The sequence below is a fragment of the Natator depressus genome, chromosome 1, assembly GCF_965152275.1.
Source record: "Natator depressus isolate rNatDep1 chromosome 1, rNatDep2.hap1, whole genome shotgun sequence".
NCBI classification, from domain to species: domain Eukaryota; kingdom Metazoa; phylum Chordata; order Testudines; family Cheloniidae; genus Natator; species Natator depressus.
Genome location: NC_134234.1, coordinates 210,715,486 through 210,729,985, shown reverse-complemented (window position 1 = coordinate 210,729,985; position 14,500 = coordinate 210,715,486). Strand labels below are relative to the sequence as shown.

The 14,500-nt window shown below is 46.8% G+C and overlaps 1 pseudogene; it reads left to right on the top strand.

Moving 5' to 3' along the window:
- Positions 1-5,743: 5,743 nt before the first annotated feature.
- LOC141984749 (killer cell lectin-like receptor subfamily F member 1) lies at positions 5,744-14,047 on the top strand (annotated as a pseudogene).
- Positions 14,048-14,500: the final 453 nt, after the last annotated feature.

The following is a 14,500-nucleotide window of genomic DNA, read 5'->3' as shown; positions in this document are numbered from 1 at the left end:
TCTTAGTGAAAAAGTTTTTCCTAATATCCAATCTAAACCTCCCCCATTGCAACTTGAGACCATTACTCCTCGTTCTGTCATCTGCTACCATTGAGAACAGTCTGGAGCCATCCTCTTTGGAACCCCCTTTCAGGTAGTTGAAAGCAGCTATCAAATCCCCCCTCATTCTTCTCTTCTGCAGACTAAACAATCCCAGCTCCCTCAGCCTCTCTTCATAAGTCATGTGCTCTAGACCCCTAATCATTTTTGTTGCCCTTCGCTGGACTCTCTCCAATTTATCCACATCCTTCTTGTAGTGTGGGGCCCAAAACTGGACACAGTACTCCAGATGAGGCCTCACCAGTGTCGAATAGAGGGGAACGATCACGTCCCTCGATCTGCTCGCTATGCCCCTACTTATACAAGTAGGGGCTTCTTGAGGTGGGTAAGTTACTCGGGAGATCCCTTTTCCCCTCCAGCTCTACACCAGGCAGGGATTGCCTTGTGCCAAGGAAATCCCTAGCTGCCCTGTTTACAGCTCCTTCATACAGCAGTGTAAGTATTGGGGGCTGAGAATCTGACCTCACGTCTCCAGAGGCAAAAACCTAAAAGCTTTCAATATAATGTCTGGAAATGTTCACTGTTCTTATTTGAAAATTAATCTACCTGTGTCCCCGTTGTTTGGAATCATCAAGCCATATCCGTCTTCCTTTCTTCTCTCCATAATTTAATCCAGTCCAAAGAAAAACAGCATCTTTGTCCTTTAATTTGTTTATAAATTCCTACAGATAGAATTACATCATTACACCCTAATAATAATGGCATGTTGCAAAACTCCAGTGGTAATAAAGTTCAATAGTAACACAATATTTGCTTGTGCACTTTTCATGCCTAAGGATTCAAAAGTGTTTTACAAACCATCAAACTATGCATATGGGGCCAGATTTGCAGCTGTGCCCAGATTCACTGGTTACAGCTGCTAGGGGGGAGTGGCATGGGAGGCAGATCTTGGGGTCTATTCTGTGCTCTCTCCAGCCCATGCTAGCTTACTTCAGACCAGCTGCAGGTTCTAAAGCACACCGGCTTGTAATGGGTCTTCTTGCCGAGGGATTGCAGGGGTTAGGGATGCTGAAGAGCACTTCACTAATTCTGTCAACTGAAGATCCAAAAAATGTTAGGGAAGTCCCCATTTGGAGAGGTCCAGCTGCTTTCTAGTCCCTTTTTGTTGCAGGAGTGACAAAGTTGTTGTTTAGGATTTGGCCCATGGGACCTGATTCTCCACTGCCTTGTACAGACATTTAAACTTCTGCAAAGGAGGCCTAAGGTACGCAGAAGAATCACTCCATCCACCGGTGAAAAGCAGCAGCCTTCGGGGTGGTTTAGTTGTGCACAGAAGTTTAGGACAAAAATTGAAGGACAGAAATCCCTGAATCAGTTACTAAATATCTATTGTTGTTGGGGTTTATCACTAAGACCAATTACTGCAAATATTGTTTATGTGAAATTTAGGCTGATGCACATCACATCATTCATACAGACAGCCAAGAGGTTTCTTCATATACGGGGTCTATTTTCCCTCAGCGCACTTGCTTACTAGCCATTAATATTGCATTATATGAGCATATTTATAGAACTGACCTCTGTTAATACGGGGAAATATTCTGCTCTTTTTCAGATTTATATCCATGTAAATGAGATCAGAAGCTGACCCACAGTAAGCAATACAGATTTACCATTTCAGTTTCATCTTCAATAACAAGCACCTCAGATTTTTTTTCTGAACAATATTCTTTATTGTAGTTCCAAGTCTCATGATCTTCTGAGTAACAGTAACATCTCCCACTGTGCAGCACCCATCCATTGGGGCAGAGCTCACATTTTGAATCTGAAGAGTTAAGGAGTGAAGAGATATTAATATTAGTTATTTATAATTGTTTTATGTATTGCCCAATTCAAACTTTTGTTGTGGATTTTGAAAACAGAAGCCAAGATTTTTTTTAAATGGGTGCCTAAAGTCATTTCCTTAAGTCTGTATTTAAGCACCTAAATAGGTGCCTGCTTTTAAAAGTCTGAACGTTAAAATGAGGCATTTTTCATGCCTCATGTACCTTGTACCCTTTCTACTTGTGCTGCTTTTCTTGTGGCTTTTCCATAAGGAGAAGCCCAGCGGGCAGGTGTTGGGAACTAGCTGATCCAATTAAGCAGCAGCTAATGATTGGCTCTGATTCCCAGCTGGAAGATATAAGTGAGGCCGCAGTGCTGTTGTGGGGTGGAGGTGAGAAGGTATAAACACTTTTCTGGCAGGGTTGGTGTCCTGAGGTTAAGAGAGAGCTGTGATCCGATTCCCTGAGCTGTGGGGTGGGGATCCTGCAGTATCAGTCCAGGTCAGGACTATCATTTGTTCCAAAAGCATAAGGAACATAGAAAAGTGACAGAAAGTAAAAGAGTCTATGCAGAAGGCTGACATGGAGTGGGAGTGTCTGATTGTTTTGTCCCCTGAGCCAGTGGGCAGGCCCACCACACTACAGCCTTCTTCCATGAAGTCTTCTGAATATAACAGGGCTGGGCAAACTACAGCCCAGGGGCCACATCTGGCCCTCCAGACATTTTAATCCAGTCCTCTAGCTCCCACCAGGGAGTGGGGTCAGGGGCTTGCCCCACTCCACACAGCTCTTGGAAGCAGCGGCATGTCCCCCCTCTGGCTCCTACGTGAAGGGGCAGCCAGGGGGCTCCGCATGCTGTCCCTACCCCAAGCACCTCCCCTGCAGCTCCCATTGGCTGGGAACCGGGGCCAATGGGAGCTGCAGGGGACGTGCCTGCGGATGGGGCAGCGCGTAGAGCTGCCTGGCTGTGCCTACATGTAGGAGCCAGAGGGGGAACGTGCTGTTGCTTCTAGGAGCTGCTTGACATATGCACCGCCTGCACCTCTGACTCCCTCCCTCCCGCACCCCAACCCCTTGCCCCAGCCCTGATCACCCTCCCTACACTCCAACCCCCTCCATCCCAGCCCGGAGCACCCTCCTGCACCCTCACCCCAACACAGAATTATAGAATGTCAGGGTTGGAAGGGACCTCAGGAGATCATTTAGTCCAACCCCCTGCTCAAAGCGGGACCAATCCCCAATTTTTGCCCCAGATCCATAAATGGCCCCCTCGAGGATTGAACTCACAACCCTGGGTTTAGCAGGCTAATGCTCAAACCACTGAGCTATCCCCCAACCACTAATTTCATGAGCATTCATGGCCCGCCATACAATTTCCATACCCAGATGTGGCCCTTGGGCAAAAAAGTTTGCCCACCCCTGGAATATAAGATGCACCTGTTGGAGAATGCCTAGGTTAAGGACATGGATCCACATTCTTAAAGGTATTTAGGTGTCTTGGGAGACAGGCCAGTCCTTGCTTACAGACAGCCCCCCAACCTGAAGCAAATACTCACCAGCAACCACACACCACACAACAGAACCACTAACCCAGGAACCTATCCTTGTAACAAAGCCCGTTGCCAACTGTGTCCACATATCTATTCAGGGGACACCATCATAGGGCCTAACCACATCAGCCACACTATCAGAGGCTCGTTCACCTGCACATCTACCAATGTGATATATGCCATCATGTGCCAGCAATGCCCCTCTGCCATGTACATTGGTCAAACTGGACAGTCTCTACGTAAAAGAATAAATGGACACAAATCAGACGTCAAGAATTATAACATTCAAAAACCAGTCGGAGAACACTTCAATCTCTCTGGTCACTCGATCTCAGACCTAAAAGTGGCAATTCTTCAACAAAAATACTTCAAAAACAGACTCCAATGAGAGACTGCTGAATTGGAATTAATTTGCAAACTGGATACAATTAACTTAGGCTTGAATAGAGACTGGGAGTGGATGAGTCACTACACTAAGTAAAACTATTCCCCCATGTTTATTTCCCCTCCCCAGGTCATCACTAGCTGTCAGGGGAGAGCTCGTTCAGACCCTCTTACATATAAATTGGAACCCCTTGGTCCCTAAAGAGAGTGGGTGTTACGTGTTCTGGAGACCTGTCTCATGGGGAGGAGGCTGCCTCATGATCCCTACAGATTCAGAGCTACATTTTCCAAAGGCCTGAGCTTTTAACTGCCTGACCAGGTGACCACCCCCACTCCCCGCCCACCAGCTGCTGTGCAATTATTCATTTCACCAGCCGTGGTACATGAACAAGCCAGAGACAAAGAGCAGTCACTCAGAATCTGGTCATTGCTGTTGAACACAGCACCAGAAACATCTTCAGAGCTCACTCCTGAGCCAACCCAACCCCAGGCAGGAGGGGAAAGGGAACAGAAACAGGAAGAAAAGACTCACAAGACCTTCACAAAACACACAAGGCTCTGAGTTGCTACAGAGAATTCTTTCCCAGGTGTCTGGCTGGTGGGTCTCACCCACATGCTCAGGGTCAAACCGATCATCATATTTGGGGTCAGGAAGGAATTTTCCACCTGATCAGATTGGCAGAGACCTGGAGAGGGGGGTTTCATCTTCCTCTGCAACATGGGGCACGGGTCATGTGCTGGTTTGAACTAGAGTAAATGGTAGATTTTCTGTAACTTGAAGTCTTTATATCATGATTTGAGGACGTCAGTAACTCAGCCAGAGGTTATGGGCCTATTGCAGGAGTGGGTGGGTGAGGTTCTGTGGCCTGTGATGTGCAGGAGGTCTGACTAGATGGTCATGATGGTCCCATCTAGCTTTAAAGTCTGAGACCCAGGAATGGAGCAGAGTCCAACTGAACACCCAGCAGGAGTCACAGGATATGGGGCTACTGGGATAATCCAGCAAGAATATCCCTGTTTGGAGTTTCCTGGAGCCATGTACAAGTATACACACACACACACACTTGACATACCTGTTGGACAACAGCCATATCCATATGCAGGATGTGACAGGGAACATGTGGCATATGAACAAGGATATTGCTGGGATCAGTCTCCCACCTCTGCTGCTGCCATATGCATAGAGCCGTCCAGGAGGGCCTGTCCCAGGACATGGAATCAATAGCATAGGTGTCCATACCACAAAGGTGCAGGTATAACCCTGAGAGTGTATGTTCCCAGTGCATAGGGCCCAATCCTTCCCCCACCCCCCAGTGGCCATAACTGCAGTTTGGGATTTCATATCCTGTGGCACAGTTTTGGCCTCTGTTGGAGTCAGACTGGGGATGACTCAGGAAATTTCAACCCTCATGCAAATTTCATCCCTGCCTGGGGAGAACATCCATTCTGACTGGCTGCCTTCCCCACAGTTTAACTCAGGCTCTTGTTGTGCCTGACGCACTTCCTGCTGTGACTCTAGGGGAAGGTCAGAGATATGCACAGTAGGAACAAGGCAACATATTTATGAAATCATCTTTTTGCCCCCAATTTAGCAAAGAACTCAAGCACATGTGAACTATCACATCCCTTTTCAGCAAAACTCTTCAGCACATCCTTCATTTTAAGCAGATGCATAATCCTATGGAGACTCAATGAGACTATTCACATGCTTGCTAGTATGAACTCAGCCTGAGGAGGTGAACAGTGAATTAAACCAGCCATGACTGTGGCTGGTAGGAGGCACCTATGATCCTAAAGCGAGGCAGTAGTCACAAGGAAATGATCATAGCCAATCTGCTTTGTAGTTTCCCCCAGAAGTTCTCACGAGACCTGCCCCTGCTCCCTTCCTGTATGTACTTGCCGTCTGTAGTTGCCTGGCAGTAAAGCTCATACTCTAGGGACCTAGAGATGGAGGATAAGGCTGGTTGTGGTTACACAACCCCACAATTCAAAGAAAGGAAACAAAGCTCCTACACAGGTAGGATTAAGACACGTGTGTGTTTGATATAAAATACAGATATGGAGTTTATTTCTTGTGCTGTCTCTCTCCTCTCTTATCTTTCTCTGCACAGAATCAGACTTTCCACTCTGGGTAGGAGATACAAGTGAGAGCAAGATTTGGCTCTATCTTAATAAAAGTTTGGTTTAGAGTTACTAGATGCCGATGCATTAGAAGCCACAGGTGAGGCACTCCGCTGTCTGATTCTGATCTCACCAGCATAATCCAGGAGTAATTTCACTGAAGCCAGTCTAGATACACTGCTGCAAGTGAGATTACTGTCGGGTGTCAAATCTCAAGCTGCTGAATATGAAATTCAAAGGGAAATATAGATCCTAGTGGAAAAATAGCTTTGTTTTTTTTAATAGACTTCTAGGGGACAAGTTCCATTTCAAGTGTAAAGAATATATTTCTGTGCAGCACCAGTATTATCTAAACTGTTCTTGGTGTTTGCTTCTATACCTTGGATCTGTATAAAGTTGAGAGAGAAGACATAGGTCCAGATCCTCAAAGGTATTTAGGTGCCTAACTCCAACTAAAAGCAATGGGAGACAGGCACCTAAATACACTTGGAGATCTGGGCCATACAGCCTAATAAGGGCCTGAGTCTCAGCTGATATAAATCAAAGTAGCTTCAATGTCAGCTCCACTAACTTACACCAGCTGAAGATCTGGCATCACGAATTAATCCTCACAACACTCCTGGGAAGCAGAAAATATTAAATGATTTGCCCAAGGTCACACAGGAAGCCTCTGGCAGCGACATGAATAGAATTCCCATCTCCCAAACCCCTGTCCAACATCTTAGCTACAAGATCATCCTTCTTCTCCGGTCAGTTATCCCCTAACTTTTTTCTCAAAGTGGTATGTGATCTTGAACTTCCACCTTGCCAGTTCATCAGAGTAGGGAAGAAAAGTGCTAGTCTTCTCACGCTGCAAAAGAACATAGTTTCTTACAAGACAGTACCATACTTCCAGTGGACCTGGGCAGAAAGGCACATAATTTAACATCTTCTTTTAAGGACAGCAGCCCAACCCCCAATCTGCTTGTCGCTTAACAAAAAATTTACTCTGTCTTCTCTGAACGGCAGCACCTCTAACAATGTATCAGGATTCAAAAGGGACCTTTTAGCCTGGCTTGTAGACTCCTTTTTACCTGTAGACACCTCTCACCTCTATTCAGATCTAAACTACCCAGCTACTGACACTTATCGGAACAGAGCTAATGTACACCAGCTTCTCTCTGCTGAAACCAAACTCTTCCATTTCTTATTGCCAGGTCCCTGCTCTCAGCAGCCAGGCTGGTGCATTGTTGCTCTAATTCTAGAGGAGTTCAAGGAGTTGCAATCGTCTTAGCTCTGCAAGGTGAGTGACACTGCCCAAATGGCACAGTCAATAAGTGTGAGTTCTGTACTGTATTGCCATTGGCATTTGGGGTTTGTGAGGGGCAATTTCAGATGAGTGATTAATCTGATATCACTTTGATCTGAGGTTGAGAAGGGTGAAGGGCAACTCCGAAAGGTGTATTCGTTCTATGGGCCTGATTCTCTTCTCCCATACCTTGCTGTAAATCAGGAGTAAGTCCAGTGAAGTCAGTGGAGTTTCACAGGTATAGTGAGAAGAATCATATTGTCAATATCTAGTTTTTCCCCAGTGACCATACTCTGCATAATGAAATGGTGCAGAGCTAGCCTGTCCCTTCCAGGCCTCATCTACCAACATTTTATCTGTCTACTTATAAGAACATAGGACTGGATGGGACCTCCTGGGTCATCGAGTCCAGTCCCCTTGCTATCACAGGCAATGCATGCTCCCATTACAGTAGTATACAAGTGCCTCACCAACAATAATGAATGAATCCTCACCACCACAGGCTGAGGGAGAGCTGGGAACCTAGATCTCTTACGTCCTAGCCCAGTGCTTTAGCTGCAAAACCATCTTTCCCCTCATTTTATGTAACCAAAGTCCCTATTTTCCATCAATTTATCTCCTTTTTTGTGTGTAAGCCTTGAGGGAGTGTTGTGAAAAGGCTGTGAAGACAGAGGCGTCACTAAGGCATAACACAAACCACACTTCAGTGAAGATACTCACTCCTTGGTACTGAGCAGACTGAAAGAGAATCTGTGTGGAAATAAACAGGATGAGGAGATAAATTATTTCTGCAAGAAGATGTTTGTCTGTCATATCTCTGAGTCCCATCATGCTCCAGTTGAAGTTAATAGCAAGACTCCCTTTGATTTCAGTGGGAGCAGGGGCAGGCAACATAGTAGAAGGCTGCTCACTACGCGGAAGGTATGCTTACACTGCCCCGGGAGCAGTGTAATCCTAATATTCAGCCTATGGCCACATCCACATTGTAAATTAAGGGAGAGCACAAAACTGATCAAATGCAGGTTTCTACTGGTGGTGAACCCGAACAAGCAGTAATTTCTATGAATCTGGCAAGGAAAAGTCCTTTAAGTGCATATATTACGGTGGTGTGCATTTATTTTTATTTTAAAAGGGTAAATGGTACCTACATTTGATGCAGTTTTCAAACGTCTGGAAAAGCTGCCAGTGTACTGTGGGCCTTGATGTTCCAGGGGCTGAACGCCTCTGGTCTTTCAAGTATGTAGCTTTATTGAGACAGACCAGTGAAAGGCAATACAATACTAAGAGGTTTTTTTGCAGGTAAAATCAGGCCCACAAAAATTGTGCCTGCATTTTTTTGTGCTCACAGTTAGCTGAGCACAAAAATCCAAACAAAAATGTAATTGCAGCTCAGTTATTTATGCCTCTAAATTGTTGGATTTGCCACCGTAGTTGTGGGTGCAAAAACTTAGGTGCATTTTTTCTGGGCACTACAAAAAAGCGGAAAGCTGTCCTTTAATACCAAGGTATAAGGCAAGTTTCATTCAAGGATCTCAAAGGGTTTAACAAATATTACCTAAGCCTCCCGACACCTCTACAAGACAGCATAAGTATTGTTATAATAATTTTACAGATGGGTAAACGAAGTCATAGATCGATAGGCTCAAATTTCAAGACTCTCCACTAATTTTGGAAGCTCAACTTGAGACATTGTCGACCTGAATTTCAGAGGTTCTAAGTAGCCACAACTCCATCTGAAGTGAATGTGTGCTGTGGATACTCAGCACCTTGGAAAAGCAGCCCCTAAAAGCCTCAGGCTGGGCCCCCAAAGTGTTGAAAATGAGGGCCTAGGTGACTTCCCCAAGATTATAGCAAGTTACGAGCAGAGTTCAGATCAGCATCTAGTTATCCTGACTCTCCGTTTCCTTTCTTAATGACAGAACAGCAAAGCTTTGTATTGTTTGTGTGAAAAGCCTATAATATTGAGAATTTTCATAGATATAAACTTTAAAAAATGTACTGATGTAAAGAATTGTAAAAGGACCACAAATATATTAATTCCCTTGCAGGAACAGAGTGTGAGCTCTGCCCTCCTGAGTGGCTGCTGTACAGAGGAAGATGTTACTACTTCTCAGAGGAGAAGAAAGTCTGGCAGGCCAGCATTGATTATTGTGCAGCCAGGAAATCCAGCCTCCTGATTTTTGAAAGTGAGGCAGAAATGGTGAGTACTGAAGCACTGCCCTATTCTTCAAAGAGGAGAAAAACAGACACCACACTCCTGGATTTCAGCAAGAGACTTGCATATTCAGGTTATCATCTCACCCACAGGAATTTTTCAGTACCCAATATGAAGATGCTAGTTTTTGCTGGATTGGATTAAATTTCAAAGAAGGAGGATGGACGTGGCTTGATGACCCCAAATTACAAGGATACAGGTCAGTGTTGTTTTTCTTCTTGAAGTTAAATTAGTTCTAAAGCAATTGGTTTGCCCAGCCCTAGTGCACAATTTGCTGCTCCCATTGCGTCATTCCCTTTACCCAGATACCTCAGCCTAAGAAGGCTCTTGAGCGCTGAGGCAGGCTGAGCTTCATATATGTTTGCTTGAAAAGTACCAAAAATCCTACAGAGCTGCTACTCACTTTTCCCTGGTCACTTTGTGTATCTCAGGTAGAAAGAGCACTACATGCCCTCCATTAGCCTTTTGATACATCCTTTTCAGTCAGAATTAGCCTCTGATTCAAACTAAACCCTACTGATTTTTCCCACTCCGCATTGCTGCCTCCCTCAGATTTCCCCTCACTCTCACACTCACTTTCCCATCCCCCCACTAATGCCTCCCCACACTTACACTTACCCCATTTACCATCTGCCACTGACCAGCAGCCTTCTAACTCTTTTCTCATGACTGCAACACTCACTCACAGTATTGCCAACCCCAAATGTTCAAAAATCATGAGTTAGACCAGGGGTCAGCAACCTTTCAGAGTGGTGTGCCAAGTCTTCATTTATTCGTTTTAATTTAAGGTTTTGCGTGCGAGTAATACATTTTAACGTTTTCTAGAAGGTCTCTCTCTATAGGTCTATATATTATATAACTAAACTATTGCCGTATGTAAAGTAAACAAGGTTTTCAAAATGTTTAAGAAGCTTCATTTAAAATTAAATTAAAATGCTGATCTTACGCCTCCGGCCTGCTCAGCCCGCTGCCGGCCTGGGGTTCCGTTCACCTAGGCTGGCAGTGGGCTGAACGGGGCCGGCGGCTGGGACCCCAGACTGGCAGTGTGCTGAGTGGCTCAGCCCGCTGCCGGTCTGGGGTTCCGTCCGCCGGCTCCTGCCAGCCAGGGTCCCGGCTGCCGGCCCCACTCAGCCTGCTGCCGGTCTGGGATCCCGGCCCTGCCCACATAGAGTGGGTACCTACCTTCTCCCTGGTTCTAAACCATTCTCTTCCTCTCTCTCTGCACTGAGCTGAGGGTGGGAGTGCACTGAGCACAGGGCTGGGGGTGAAGGAGCAGGCTGGGGGTTGGGGTGCAGGGTCTGGCCAGGAGCTAGAATGTGGGAGGGTGCTCAGGGCTGGGGCAGGAGGTTTGGGTGTGGAGTGCTTACCTGGGCAGCTCCTATTTGGGGCAAGGGGTGCAGGTGGGAATGGAGTGGGGGGTGCAGGAGCTCCCTTTTGGTGCTCAAGTTGGGAGTGGGGATGTGGGGGGTGCAAGAGTCAGGGCATGGGGTGTGGGGGGGCTGCGTATGTGTGGGAGGTGCCGGAGTCAGGGCTGGGGTTGTGGGGGGGCATGCAGGGGTCAGGGCAGAGGGCTGGGGTTGTGGGGGGGTACAGGGGTCAGGGCAGAGGGCTGGGGGTGTGGGCTGGGGTCGTGGGCTGGGGTCGTGGGGGTGCTCCCAGCCCTGAACAGCTCACGGCAGGGGGCTGGAAGGGATATGCCCTGATTCCACCCCCCTTCCCCAAGGTCCCCGGAGCAGAGAGCGCGCTGCGGCTCCGCTTTTCCCTCTTCCCCTCCGTAGCAAGGGCCGTCAGCTGATCAGCTGCAGGGAGGGAGAGGAGGAGGGGCAGGAACCCAGCACAATGCGGGAAGAGGCGGGGGGAGGGGGAAGCTTGCCTGTCCTGCAAGGAGAGAGCGGGGGATGGGGGGGCGGAAAAGAGCGGGCCGGGCCTGGCAGGATTTTTAGTGGCACGCTGCTGTCTGCCTGTGTCCGGCAGTCAGCAGTGTGCCATTAAAAATTGGCTCGCGTACTGTGTTTGGCACGCGTGCCATAGGTTGCCGACCCCTGAGTTAGACTCACCAAATATCACGAGATTGGCTTTAAAATCATGCGATTATGTACAAATAATAGATGTGGTGTTCTTTTTATTTGCCTTCTGCTTTTTGAGCCTGCAGGGTGCTCTGGAGTCACATTTTGAAGCTTTCTCCGGAGCCCTCTTTTACCATTACCCCTGCCGTTTTCTGCTTCTTTCCGGTACTCAACTTCACAGTTCACATACCCAGCTACAATCCCACTCACCCACTATCTCTATTCTCTTCTTCTCTGTGTAACCCTTCTGCCAGGCCAAGTTGATAGCAGCAAGGGCCGGGTTCAGTACACAGGGGTTCCCTCTCATCAAAGCAAATGCAAAACTGGCTCGAGCCCCCACCCAGTGACCTGGGAAAATCTTACACACCCCCTGGGCGCCTCAAAGAGGCAATACTTCCCCTCTCACAAGCACAGAGTCTCAGTGTAGCAGAGAATCTTTAATAACATGAGGTAAACGACATCAGCATTAAATTGGGGAAACACCACAACTAGCGTTCATTAACCAAACCATGAGCAAAGACCCACCCCAGCAAATTGGGCCACATCCTTTCCCTCGGGTTCTTGAGTCCCAGAACCCAAACGTCTCTTGAGTCCAGCAATCCACAAATCACCCAAAGTTCAAAAAATACAGCCCCAGAGTTCAAAAGTTCATCTGCAGAGTGTTACTCCCCAGTCTGGCTAAAATGTGCCTGTGTGTGGGGGAAAGAGGTAAGGGGCACCTTACGTGTCCTGAAGCTGACTGCCCCACAGGGCTCTGCTCTGCTGTCTCACAAACGGCTCCGCTCCACCACAACCAGCTCTGCTCTTCACAGCTCGCCATCTCACGAACACTCCGCTGTCTCACAAACAGCTCCGCTCTGCACAGCTCACCTCGCCATCCTATACACAAACAGCACTACTGCACTCTAGTTCTTCCAGCTCCCCACTACTTGACACAGTGCTCAGTGATTTCAGCTCATAGTAGTGGGAGCCTTAGTGCTGGTGCACCATAAGGCCAAAGTGAATTCAGCACAGTACCTGTAGCAAGACTCTTAATAGACCCAAAATTAGCTCTGACATTCCACAGTGGAGAGAGACAGAGGTGCAATTGGTATTTCAGGCCCTCACAAAGGAGCCCATACCACCAGGTACAAACACTTGTCTCAATTCACAGAGTTTTGGAACCCATGTCCCTTGCCTAGCGAGTGCTACTTAGTTGATGGTGAGTCCCTCCATCATAACAAAAGGCCAAGTACAGTTCCAAGCACAGTTCCCATAATCAGGGTAATAACAATTTATTCTTCCCGCCCCAATAACAGAGACACTGGGGATCCCACAACAGCCAAAGTGACCATTTGGGCAGTTATGACCTCATTCTAGGCGGGGTGGGTGTGCCTATGCAAATGAGATCAGCCCCTGAAGTTCTTTTCCACAACTTGGCACACCTCACCACCAGATGTCAGGGTGGAGCTCATCCTGACTCTGCTTACATCTGTAAAGCATTTCTCAGTAAAACATTAAATCTCTCTCTCACTTTTCCTCTTTTCTGTAAAATCTGTTCATGCTTTATTTGAAGGATGTGGTATAACTCTGTATGCATTGAGCTGCAGCTAACATAACAAAGTGGTGAGCAGGCATGACAAGATTATAGGAAACTGGGTTACAGCAGCGCAGACAAACTTCTGGCGCTCTAGTAGGAGCAAGGGTTGGTTTGTGGGCAGAGATATCACCAGTGTGTGTGGCAGGAAAGCAGAAGAAGCCTTAATACTCGTGGTGGGAAATGTTCCTGGTCTTGCTGGTCCTTGCTGAGAGCAAATGGAGACTTTCAAGGGGCACTGTTGAATCTTAAACTCTGTTTTGACTGACCTTTGCTAAAGGAATCCTAGGCACTTACCTTGCTCCAGGCAGTGTTTCTGTGATTTGCTCACTCTGGCTGAAACTTCCTTGTTTCCTCTGCAATTGGCAGCAGCTTCTTTCCAGCCTGAAGGAATGAAAATGTCAGTGTTTGGTCAAAATATGATTGGTTTTGATTTTTCACTGAAAATTCAAAATTGTGTGTATGTGTGTGTGTGGGGGGGGGGGCGGAATTCTGTCCCGCTTTAGTCAGTAGACATCCATCAAGCCTCGGTTGCAACCCCTGTTGCTTACTATTTGCATTCCTGGTATCCATTTAGATATGGGGAGATGTGCTCTAACTATACCAAAACACTAAATCAAAACCTATCTCAAAAACTTACTGCTTCCTTCAACCAGCTTAAAAGTTAGGTAGAGATGGTCCAAAATCAGAACTCTGTATCCAAACACACCTAAGCTTTGACGGTTTGGAGAAAATGGAACCCAGATCTGAAAATTCCTGATTTTGGGTTTGGTCTTGTAAATCCAAAAGCATAATGGGGCCTCCTCATCCCCATTTCAGAAGTTATTAGCTCACCTTTGAGATCCCCTCCCTCCCCCCACAGTTTTACTATGAAAGACAGAAAAGGTGGAGGGGGCTGTGCTGCTTTCAAGAAGCAGGAGATTCATGCGGATAGCTGTCATTCAAGTGGATCTGTAAGAAACAGGCAACTCTGCTGGATTTCTGAAACACTGCAGGAGGACTAGCTGCATACGCAAGCCTTGTCACACTATATGTTCAAATGGATTGCTTCCCAATAGAGGGCACTTGTGACATTCTGTACTCCAAAGCAACATCCTAGCACCCCATATTCACCATGGTGATATAATTATATGTTTTGTACAAAGTATGCCTTGTAAGGTATCATTCTAAAAGTCTTGATGTGTTGAACATTTATATCCTGTTGGATTGTATGTGCTGTCATCTAAGAATTTAGAGAACTTTTCTTTCAGGAAGTGCTTGATGAGAGAAGAAAGTACATGTAGAGGAAGGAATAAAGCCTGAATGTTGCACTGTCTTGGCTCTCTCTCTTTGTATGCTGGACCACTGAATGCTGAGTCATTAATGAACTGGTTCCTTTATGTCCACATACCACATGGCTTGTAACCATTGCAGTTGTGTGCCACCCTTGCCAGTGGCC